Genomic DNA, 11,263 nt, shown 5'->3' with positions numbered 1-11,263 from the left:
TAACAAATAATGTGCTTAGAAGATTAGGTAATGGATTGCAAAATCATAACCAACAATACAAAAGATTGATACTAAGCCAAAACTAACACAAAAAAAAAAATATAACTTATAATATAGTGGTTAATTCTTACAACTTCTGATGTTTAGCTTCCAAAGTAACTCTCTCCTTAAAGAATTTAGCTTAAAGTTCATTTTTTTCTCTGAATTAGCAAATATTTCAAAGGAAATCTTTCAAACAAAAAAGTTTGGGACCAAAAATTTAAAACTCTTCTTATAAACAAAATATAGCAAGATAGAGTTGCATATTTTTAGAGTGTAACCTAGATAAAAAATGAAAAGTTGTAATATTTAAACATTTTCAACAAATTAATTGTAGGATTCTCTAATATAGAATCCAAAAAATCTGTGCCTTCAAAAAAGCATACCATGCACTTACATGATAAGATGACTTCTTTATGAAAACTCTGAGGGGTTTAAGGGCAAGAGCTTCATTTTATAGAAATTTAGCCCATATGATTTTTGATGCTTAACTAGGATCTCTTTACACTAATATCACAATATGTAGCTACCAAATAATTTGATCCAAATTAGGTTTGTATGGTAATGCTTTAAAAAAAATTATTTAGACAAAGTAGAATTCTCCACATAAACAAAACATCAGGAAGAGTCTACAAGAAAGAGTGAGATGCCTATATAGTTATTCGATAACATGTGAATGTTAGAAATTATTTAATTGATTTCAAAATAAATATCAAATTGATTATCAAAGCATATAAGAGTTGTGGCAACTATCACTGTGATCAACCTATCACACCAAAAACCAAGTTCATTGCCAGTTTCAACAAAGCTTAGTTTGCCTTCAGTTTAGGATTTGGTTTTAGTTGCTTTATCCTTGAATATGCAAAAACTCTAGACTAAGAAATACTAGTTTTGAGCACTATAACGACCACCCACTTAACACAATTATCCACAAAATGTGTAACTAGAGATACCTTCTGAAGTATCATGTAGGATCTCATTGATATGAATGAAAACATGCCCTTTCCAACAAAGCTCTAAAAAATATCACCTTCACATCTAGGCCTATAGAATGTGTGTAAGTAGGTGTAAGCTAAACACCTTTAAAGAAAAAAGTTACTTGAGGAAGAAAAAACAATAATATAACTATTATTATTAAGAAAAAAATTATATTGTTGAGAGATTCCTCTTTCTTCACCATTAATTTCTTGCTAAGAACATTACGAGATTGAAATGTCAAATTTGAAGCGATTGTACTCCAAAATTCAACCAAGCTAAAATAAGTAGTTGTCATAGATACTAGTGCTACTCCACCAACAATAGGTGCAAGAGAAATCACAACCACTAAATTTGGTGCCTCCCTAAGAAATAATGCCTACAAGGGAACATGAAAAAAGGATCCATGGATTTAATTGTATGTGTGAAAGAAACAACTTTATCAAGGCTCGTGTTGGTAAAACTATTTCCCATTGTGTGGACACATACAAAAGGTAAAATTTTCATTAGATGTGAACTAGTTGTTTTGGGTGTTTATGCAATCTAGTAGGCCACATTAATAGTACAATTAAAATTCCTACTAGAAACTAGAAGTTGGCATTGTTATTGGTAAGGGATATGCCTTAAGAATTTGTTTGTTATAAATGCCAAAATAGATAATGAAGAGATACCAAATGTCAAATAGAAATTCCAATAGAAAGGTCTTCATAATCTTACTCTTTGCATCATCATTAGTAGATGGTATGGCCCCATCTTGTTGAGCTGCCCTTTCTCTAACACAAACATCTCTGAGGAGTCCTTTCTCATACTTTTTAAGAGTTGAATCTAGAATAACACATGAACTTAATCTAGCCTCTTTTGGATGTCTATGAAAATTTCAAATGAGGGGATTTGTCTTTGATTCCAGATCTGGGTAGAAGGGAACATGACGATGTAATGATATTGGATGTGACTAAGGGCTTGTAGTGATGTTTCTAATGCAATGAAAGTACACTTTTCTTGAATAGTTCAAGGTTGTAATGCATTGCATTTTGACATAATTTAGTGCACTAAAATTTTTATGTGAAGAAGGAAAGAATGACGAACCAGGTGGTTTAGAAGATTCACTTTCCTTGATATAAGAAATAAATCCAATGCTTTTAAATTTTTAATAGTCAAACACAAAAACCCTAGCAAGTGAATTGGTTTGATAGTACATCTTAATTATTGCAATCCCATATTTTGATTTTCATATTTATTTTCAAATCAAACATAGTCTTTACATTCTCATAGAACTATTTACTAAATAAAAGTTTGTTTCAAATGAGTAGATAAAAAGCCTTATATTATAACAAAATGTACTACACAAAAAAATAGAGAAAAAATGTGATCAAAGGGAAAGCTAGTACAATTGATTTTTATGAAAGTCACTTTGAAACAATTATAGACCATAAAATTATTCCCTATAGTCAGGCATTTTCTCGGATAGGGCCATTTAATCTTTTTCTTCATCTCAAATTTGATAAACATATACCTGTCATACAAGTCTATTCAATGGCTTTGTAATAGTAAAGGGAATGGTCATGACAGTATCCAGTGCAGTACTTGGGCATTTTAGGAAAACACTGGTATGGTATTACAAATATATTAGAGTATAATCTAGTCAATTCATGCGCAAGGAACTCTTACTTCTTGGCCATGTAAGGAAAATTATAAATTGTATTTCAATAAGGACCAAATATTTTATACTTTCACATAGGCATGAAAGCTCATTGCAAGGTTAATGATATTTTGAGAGGCATCTTTTACCATTTTTAACATGCAATAGGTGATGGTCTTTTGATAGGATACATTGATGGAGGAGTGCTAGAGAATGTTGCTATTATTTCTAGTGAACACTTTTCTTGTGTTACAGCTTGAATTCTCTATAGATCTAGTGCAATATATAAGTTGGAATGTTTACCACATTAAAGTTGCTCCTCTTGGAGTTAAATAACAAGTGATTGCTATCAATAAAAAATTTCTTTGGACCATTGTTAATGTGATTAATAATTGCAATGATGTATTGAATGTCATGAATTTTTTTTATGAGTTATTACTCATCACCTAGAATAATATTTAGGAGTGAGAAATTCTTGGCAAGATAGTGTATCTGGGACCAATTGTCCCATTTGTATAGCATTGAACTAGACATATGACTTTTAGGTCAAGGATCAAAGTGGTAGCTTATTTTTTATTTTCCTTCCCTTGGTTATCAAAGGGTAGCTATAGGGTATGGAGGCTTCATTATGGGTAGCTCAAAACTATGTATTTGCATCACCTCAAGAAGCATCAATGTTTAATATATCCTTCACCCTTCTCCCCTGCTATTGGACTCAAGCCATTATTGACAACACATAAAACTCAAAACTCTTGATTCATAGATGAATGGTTCCTTGACTAATATCATCATAATCTTGATTTTAAATGAATCATTTGTTTGGCTTCATAGATGGCCTATTATTTTATCTCCAAAGCATTGCCATGAAATCTATTTTCTATATGATTATGTTTTAGTATGTTTCTATGGTTTACCACAATTAAAATGAATTGTATGAGAAGATATCTTAAAACCCATGGGAGAGGCATTGCATAAAATTGCACTCTCTTCCAAGGCCTCTTCCCACATTGAGATGGATCTCAACGGTTCTAAGGAAAAAAAATAGATTTTAATCATTGTTCTAGTACTTTAGTTATAGCTTAAAGTTGTTAATGGGGTAAAGAACTAGGAAATTACCTCAACTCTTTTCATCTTTTTAAATCTTAATTTGGATGGTGGATCTTAAGAGAAACTTCAAACCATAGCAATATTGCTAAGGTAGGTTGCATGTCTAGGTACCATAATGGCGTCTTAAATTAGCTTTATCCTCTATCTTTTCTTGTAGATCAATTAATGAAGCATACATACCGAGAGAGAAAAATGAAAGTTCCTAATTAGGAACTAAGAAATTCCATTTCCCTATTGCACTAAAGAAGTTTAATGGTATTCACAAAGAGGCCTAAGGCCTAGTTTCCAAATTATAAGTATTAACTTGTAATTATTTTATATCTATAGATCTACAGGAAATATCAAGTGATGACAAATTGGGATCAAATTACAATGTCTAATCCCAAATATTGTCATGAAAAAAAAAAATTAAAACATGGGAAGATACCATTGTTACAAAAATCCCTATTACAACATCATTTGCACAAGGCCATAGTTATGAATAGGACAGGGACTACTAGTAGTACACAGTCCTTTCAATAGTTAAAGGGTCTCTTTGCTTCAATATTTACACTTGTGGTTTCGATCACTTAGGAAAACATACAAAGGCACATGTAAAACATTTAAAGAGTTTTTTTTTAGATTTTATTTTGCATTTAAAGTATTTTGTTATAATTACTTAGCATCAGATCTTTGCCTATTCTTCTTCTCTAGAATCATCTCAATTGGTTATCTAATTCTTCTCTCCTTTTTTGATTCCACAATTTAAAATATGTTTTACATTGTGTGGAGGTGAGTGTAGAGAAAATAAAACCTTTCTATAGAAAATGACTATAAATTTGACAAGAGACATGCATAGAAAGGTCTTAAAAGGTATCTAAAAAGTGTTAGATTTTTTTAGAATAACTGAGAGCGGGGGGGGGGGGGGGGGTTGTGCATCAGTTATTCAAGGTCCAAATGTCCTATTCAAATTTTTCACTAAGTATAGTGAGCTCATTCATTCATTAATCCAAGCTTTAACTTTTCTAACTTGCAACTTACTATAAATCAACATGCAAACATAACACATAAGAAATCAACACATAACATAGTGATTTATGTGGAAACCTAATTTGGGAAAAAACACTAGTAAAATGCTACTCAATTCTCACTCTTCTAAAGTGATGCTCTATGAAAGGCTTGCCCTATTAAAGCCTTACAACACACTATTAAATGTGACCTTGTTAGAGGATTTAACCACCTTGTTAGAAGTGGGCCTAGTTAGAGGACTTTTGAACATTCACTTGGAATGCCACCCTGTTAAAGGATTTACAAATGGCTATTAAACCAACCTAAGTCCATAGGATTTTCATATCTAATACAATTGCTAGAGAGTATTAGAAAATCTTTCACCTAACTACAACATACAACTTAACTTGTAGATCTTAGATCACTTCTCAGCTCATACCATTGCCTGGCCTTCAATCTTTGCAACTCTGACAACTTGCCCTCCTTTCAAGCTTAGTCTCCTTGAGCATCCATGCTCAATGTACTAGTGCAATCATCTCTTCATGACCACTTGTAGAAGTAGAGCCTCTATGCTCTTCCTTCTCCTAGATGTCTTCTCCTTGACACCCTTCTAACTACTTTTTAATTTGGCTCTTTGGCAGCAGCAACATCAACAACATTTGCTTCTTGGTCTATGACTCCTTAAATAGAAGTCTTGGAGTTATTTTTCCACTTGATTCTTCCTTCCTTTTGATTTCAATTCGTATGGACTAGGTAGGATTCATTGTATCTAACCCATATTTTGTTTCCTATAGAAAATTCTTGAATAATCCTCTTGAATTCACCTAAAAATGGTTTACATAGAATTTTGTGCCACTAGCTCATCATCCTTATCTTCCAACTAGTTCAAAAAATTTGAGACAACAACTTTGTCAACTTAGATTTGGTGAATCTTCATCATTTGAAATAATGCAATAGCTTGACACTATTGAAATACTAGTGCTCAACACATACTGTGTTACTTGGCATCAACTTTGTTTTTCTTGATGCTCGACACCTGAAGATCACTTGGTATATACTAGAACTTCCTGTTACTCAACTCTAGCTGAGAATTTTCTCGGCTTCAACTAACTTTCTTGGCACCCACTAATGATCTTAGTTTAAGCTTTGTAGTCAACCTTGTTACAACTTATTCTTTCGATGTCTCTAAGTATGACCAACCTCTGTATCTTTGGGTATGTTTTTTGGAAATATTTAGGATATGAAAGGTTACTGAGAGGGAAGGGGTGAATCAATAACCTTAAATTTTTTTTATTAATTTACCATACATCCATCTATGCTACTGAATGCATAAGTACTGAAACATAAAACAATCATTACACAAGAGAACACAATATTTTGGTGACCCAAAAACTTTCCAAATAGAAAGTAAAACTGGCATGGGGATGATACCCACAAAACTTCAATACTATAGCATAAAGTTGGCCTGTTAAGGATTACATTGACCACTTCTAGTGATCTGCCCTATTAGGAGCACAAAGGACTGTGAGGTCCACCTTGTTAGAGGATTTGCAAACATACAATGAAGTATGCACTCTGTTAGGAGATTTGTACAAAGACTATTAAGTTTACCCTTTTAGAGGATTTGAAAATCTGATTCACCTATTAGGATGAAGTAGTAGATCTGCTTGCAATTGATTTTTGATAAGATCCTTTATGCACTGATCAGCTCATGTGATGAATATAACTTTTCAATCTCTGAATTGACCTTGCTGTGTACCTTGAACTACTGCTAATAATCTTTCACATATACTTCACATTACTTTTCAATTCCTTCTCATCATCATGCATCATACCTGTTTGATATTTTACAATACATCTTACATATATACCTTTCAAACTTACAAAATTACAAAGTTGGCCAAAATACAAGTAAACAAATACATTACAAAGTCAGCCCAATAGTAAATAACTCGGGTTCACTGAACTAACTCGGTGACATTCTAATAGATGGCATCCACTGCCTTACTCAGAATCATCATGCACTCAACAAAAGTGAAGGCTCGGTCCATACTAATCACTCGATGTAGTTTTGAACTCAGTAACCACTGGTGACTCGATAGATGTAGTGTCACTCGATAGATACTGTACACTGAGTTTACCTTGCTTCACTTGGTAAAAACTAAATCTTTCATCGCTCAGTTTGCACTGAATCTTCATAATACAAACTATCTACTCGATAGACACTATGAAGCATGGTAGATACTGAGAAGCTCAGTAGACATTGCTGGACTTCACATTGTCTGTATTTGCTTGGTAGCCATTGTCTGCTTGGTGTAAACTGCTAAGTTTACAAGGTAACCACTGGATGCTCAATAAGCATTCAGAATTGAGTAAGTGTTGTCACTAATGACAAAAATAATCGTAATGCCAACAATCTCCCCCTTTGGCATTAGTGACAAAAACACTTATGAACCAAAATTGACATTCTAATTTACTCTGCTATATACATATCTTACATATCTCCACCATACATATGGCATGCATAGCTTTTATCTGTACAATGTCTCTCTTACTCCTTTTTCTTCCTTTTCCTGTACAACTCATACTTCCAATGCCAACAATCTTATCTCCCCCTGCCAACAATCTCATCTCCCCCTTTTTGACAATAATGCCAAAGAATGTATATACAATAAATTTAAATTGAGACACCAAAATTTGAGAGAAAATTAGAGTGTACCTTGAGAATAAGAGACAATGTCTTATCCCAGTTGTCTTGCAAAATCTTGCAGGTGGAGAGAGCCACTTGAACTTTTGCAAAAAGTTTGATCATATGATTAGCTATTGAAAAATTGTTGTCATGAATCAATGTTTTTGAGTAGGCAATGTGTTTTTGCATTTGATCCATGACTAGAAGAATCATATTTTGAATGTCAACCAGTGTAGACTAGATTCTGGCTTCTTCTCTCAGTAAATTTGCCTGTATTTTAGACAAAAATTTCACCTTTATGTGATGAGATGAGCTTGAACTATGGTCAAGCTGCAACTTTTGAGTGCTATCTTTCATTTCCACATCTAACTTATTTAATTTTTCTTTGATCTCGCTGGTGTACTCAGTAACATCATAGAGCTTTCCAAAAAAGTGATGTTACATTTGTGAAAGCTTGCTCAAAATTGAAGATAGTTCAACTTTTTTTATTGCAATGTGCTCAAGCACTTTATTATCAAATTTCTTTTTTGCCTTTTCAATGATTTTCTCTTGCCCAGAGGTGTCCTCATTGAACTTATTTACAACCTCTTCTAATTGCAACAAATGTGTTGAGATGAATCAACATCAACACCAATAGCTTCAATAATTATATTTTTGGCACTTTCTATAATAGTGTATTCTCTATCTCTTTCTTCTCTGAGTTGCTTCTGCCTTGCCTTTTGCTCTAGAAGCTGACTAACCATTCTCATTTCATTGGCCGAGGCATTGTCCAAGTCTATCTTGGGAATACAATTTTTTGTTTCCAAATATATGTCTTCATCAATTTGCTTTCCAGTAAGCAAAAGTTTTAGAGGAGTCTTAGGTTTTACTTCTATGCTTACTTCCTTGGATTTGGAAATAGAGACAATAGTTGACATAGATGGACTAGTAGAAAATACTTGAATTGGTGCAACTGGACGAAAGCTGAGAGAAGTACTGACTGTGCCCAAAATTGGTGTGCTTCCCAAAAATGATGTACAAACTGGAATATTCACAATTGGAGTAGACAAAATTGAACTTACTATACATTGAACAAAGGAGGTAGACACAATTGATGCTTTTGTGACTGATTGCTTAGGTGTTGATGGAGAAGGCTATAGCTCAGTAGATGAAGTAATTGTTACTTCCATAGAAGATGCTCAGAGCTATGGGGAAGCATGAGTAGATGATGTTTCTAATGTGGTCAATCCTGCTGAAGCTATCTCCATCCCTGCTGATGTGGCCATCTTAGGTGGAGAGTGAGAAAGGGAAGCAATGACTTAGGCTGCAATATTCATTGGATCATCTTCTTCATCCTCTTCCTCCTTGTCTTCCTCTTTAGCTTCTTCCCCTTTTTCTTCATCATCAGAATTTAGTGCTTGATCATCACTAGCACTTGGAGTGTTGTCATCTCCTCCATCACTATTGGTGCCATCATCATCCTTGATTACCACTAGATCATTACTGGGCTTATGCAGATGATAGATGTTCTTCCAAATTTTTGTTGCATCTCTAACAACATTCTCAATGTCCTTAATTAAAATCAAACATGTGTGAAATCTAATCATCATTTTACCTTTATTGTTCTTCATTGCTTCCTTTATTTCTACCTCACTAAGACTTAGTAGAAGATTCTTCAAGGATTATTCATATATGTCCTTTTCTATTTGGGTAGCTGAATCCCATCTTGGTTGCAGTCTTACCAATAGTTCTGTGGAGATTTGAGGGGCAATCTAGTTTGGGGAGTATTTCCATTTTCCCATCTTGCTAAGTACTAGTTCCTTAATCTGCATCTTTTCTGCATAAGTCCTAGTTTCAAACTTTAAAGCTTTTAAATTAGTGATGCCAGCTCCCTCTTCCATTTGTTTCAATATTTCTTGGAAGGTCAGTTGGGGCTTGCAAAATACTACTTCATCCTTATTCTAACCTTTTCCTCGCCTGGTGAAAATAGCTATGGAGGTCTTTGGGGGTTTTGTGATAATGACCCTTCCTTTCTTCTTTGCAAGCTCTGCCTCCTTCTCTGATTCTTGCTATTCGTTTTCTAGTTTCTACTCCTCTTCTTCATCCTCACCTTTTCCTTCGGTAATCATTAAAGGCTCAGTAGCAATTTTCAACTCGGTAACATTTCTCTTACCTTTACTCATTGCTTGGGGAAGTTTGATCTCCAATTCTATTTTGGCTTTTGCCTCATCATAGGTTCCAAAAATTGGTTGCTTAGAATCTATTGGCTCATTCACTAGTGTTTCAATAATATACCTAGTTTCATCAATGTTTACCTCATAAGGTAGAGGTTTTATCCATGCAACTCAGGGCCTAACTGCCTGAATGTATACTCTATCGCAGTCAACCATAAAACATAGGTCATCTTTGTAATTCTGAACAAGTTTAGGAGGAATACTGAACTTATTGTTCATTCTCTCCTTGAAGTCTTCAAAATATTTGTTCATTATACTATCAAAATTGACACCCATTTCTGCTATAAACTCATTAATTTGATATAGAGTGGGGACATCCTTTCTCAATACAATAGAAACTTTGGAATGAAAGAATTTTTGTACATAGAAGAATAAACATGTCAACAATGAACTGAATTTATAGGGGTTATTTTTAGATGATCTGATACTATCCATGTTCTTGTTCAGTTGTCTTAGCATTAGGTTAGACAAGTCATACTCCAAATTCTTCTTCATAACCTTAAATGCCAGGTCTATGGCCTCACATGACACACTATTCAATTGACTAGACCTCTAAATCTTGTGAGCTATCACATGAATTCCATATCTTAGTTCTACATTGGTAACAATGCTAACCTTTAAGCCTCTACCATCCCACTCAGCTAGGATTTTCTTCTGAAGTTCGTCTCAACCTAGGGTTTTAGTGGATTTGGCTTTGCTAAGAATGGGAAGGCTAGTAATCTTGTGAATCATCTTCTTGGTGATTAATACGAGTTGTTCCAATGATAACTGACCATTGTGAACATGGATAAGGATATATCTAATCCATTTTATTTGGAAGCTTCTTGACATATGAGATATGTGGGTTAACCCTTTTGTCTCCAGATATTTATGTTTGAGTTTTAGTGAGCCACTAACACGCATTTCTTCTAATGTGCTATCCATTTCTAGGGTTCCTATTTCTTGAATTGAACATTTGAAATGAGTTCGAATATCATTGATCAGAAGTACCTTTGGTAGTATCTGCAATTGTGTGCCATTAGGGTCTAGTGCCTTTTCCATAGTGGGAACCAACTTGAAGTTTGGTGCTTTCCATTCTACGCCCTTGACCAACATTTCTAATCCACATTTTGCCTTGCTAGTGCTTGTGCTTGTGAAAGCCATTACTACTCGATAAGTGATGGAAATCTTTGGACAAACTTCGTTAACTAAAAATTTGCTTGAAATTGCCTTGAAGTTGCTCGAATGCACCTAGAAATATTTTAGCTCTAAGGATACAATGAAAAATGAAGTTGAATTTTTCCCATTTTGATAAAAAGTTCACCATTAATGCTAGGTACCATGTTGTCATAGTGCATGACAGACTGTCATCCACTAACCTAACTTAGCATGAGTATCAACTGAGTAGATGAACAAAATTCTCTTTTAGTCCCAACCTTTCTCAGTAAGGTCTTTAACTAATTTTCTCGGTAGAGTCTAATGCACTCGATGAAAGATGACTTTTATGTGATCTCAGTATATTCACAATACTAATTGGATCATTTTGCATTCCTCACATTTCTTGGAACTGCTTATGATTTCCTTGCAGAGTACAACTCCAACACATTCTTAGGAATTTAGTTTGAGGGGATGGAC

General features: G+C 34.0%; 1 pseudogene; it reads right to left on the bottom strand.

Annotated features, from left to right (window-relative positions):
• Positions 1 to 848: 848 nt before the first annotated feature.
• Positions 849 to 10,792, bottom strand: LOC149534617 (phosphoenolpyruvate/phosphate translocator 2, chloroplastic pseudogene; annotated as a pseudogene).
• Positions 10,793 to 11,263: the final 471 nt, after the last annotated feature.

This window comes from Cupressus sempervirens, chromosome 10 (genome assembly GCF_028749045.1).
Source record: "Cupressus sempervirens isolate cs-2001-9-10 chromosome 10, ASM2874904v1, whole genome shotgun sequence".
NCBI classification, from domain to species: Eukaryota; Viridiplantae; Streptophyta; class Pinopsida; order Cupressales; family Cupressaceae; genus Cupressus; species Cupressus sempervirens.
This window is presented reverse-complemented; position numbering and strand designations above follow the sequence as displayed.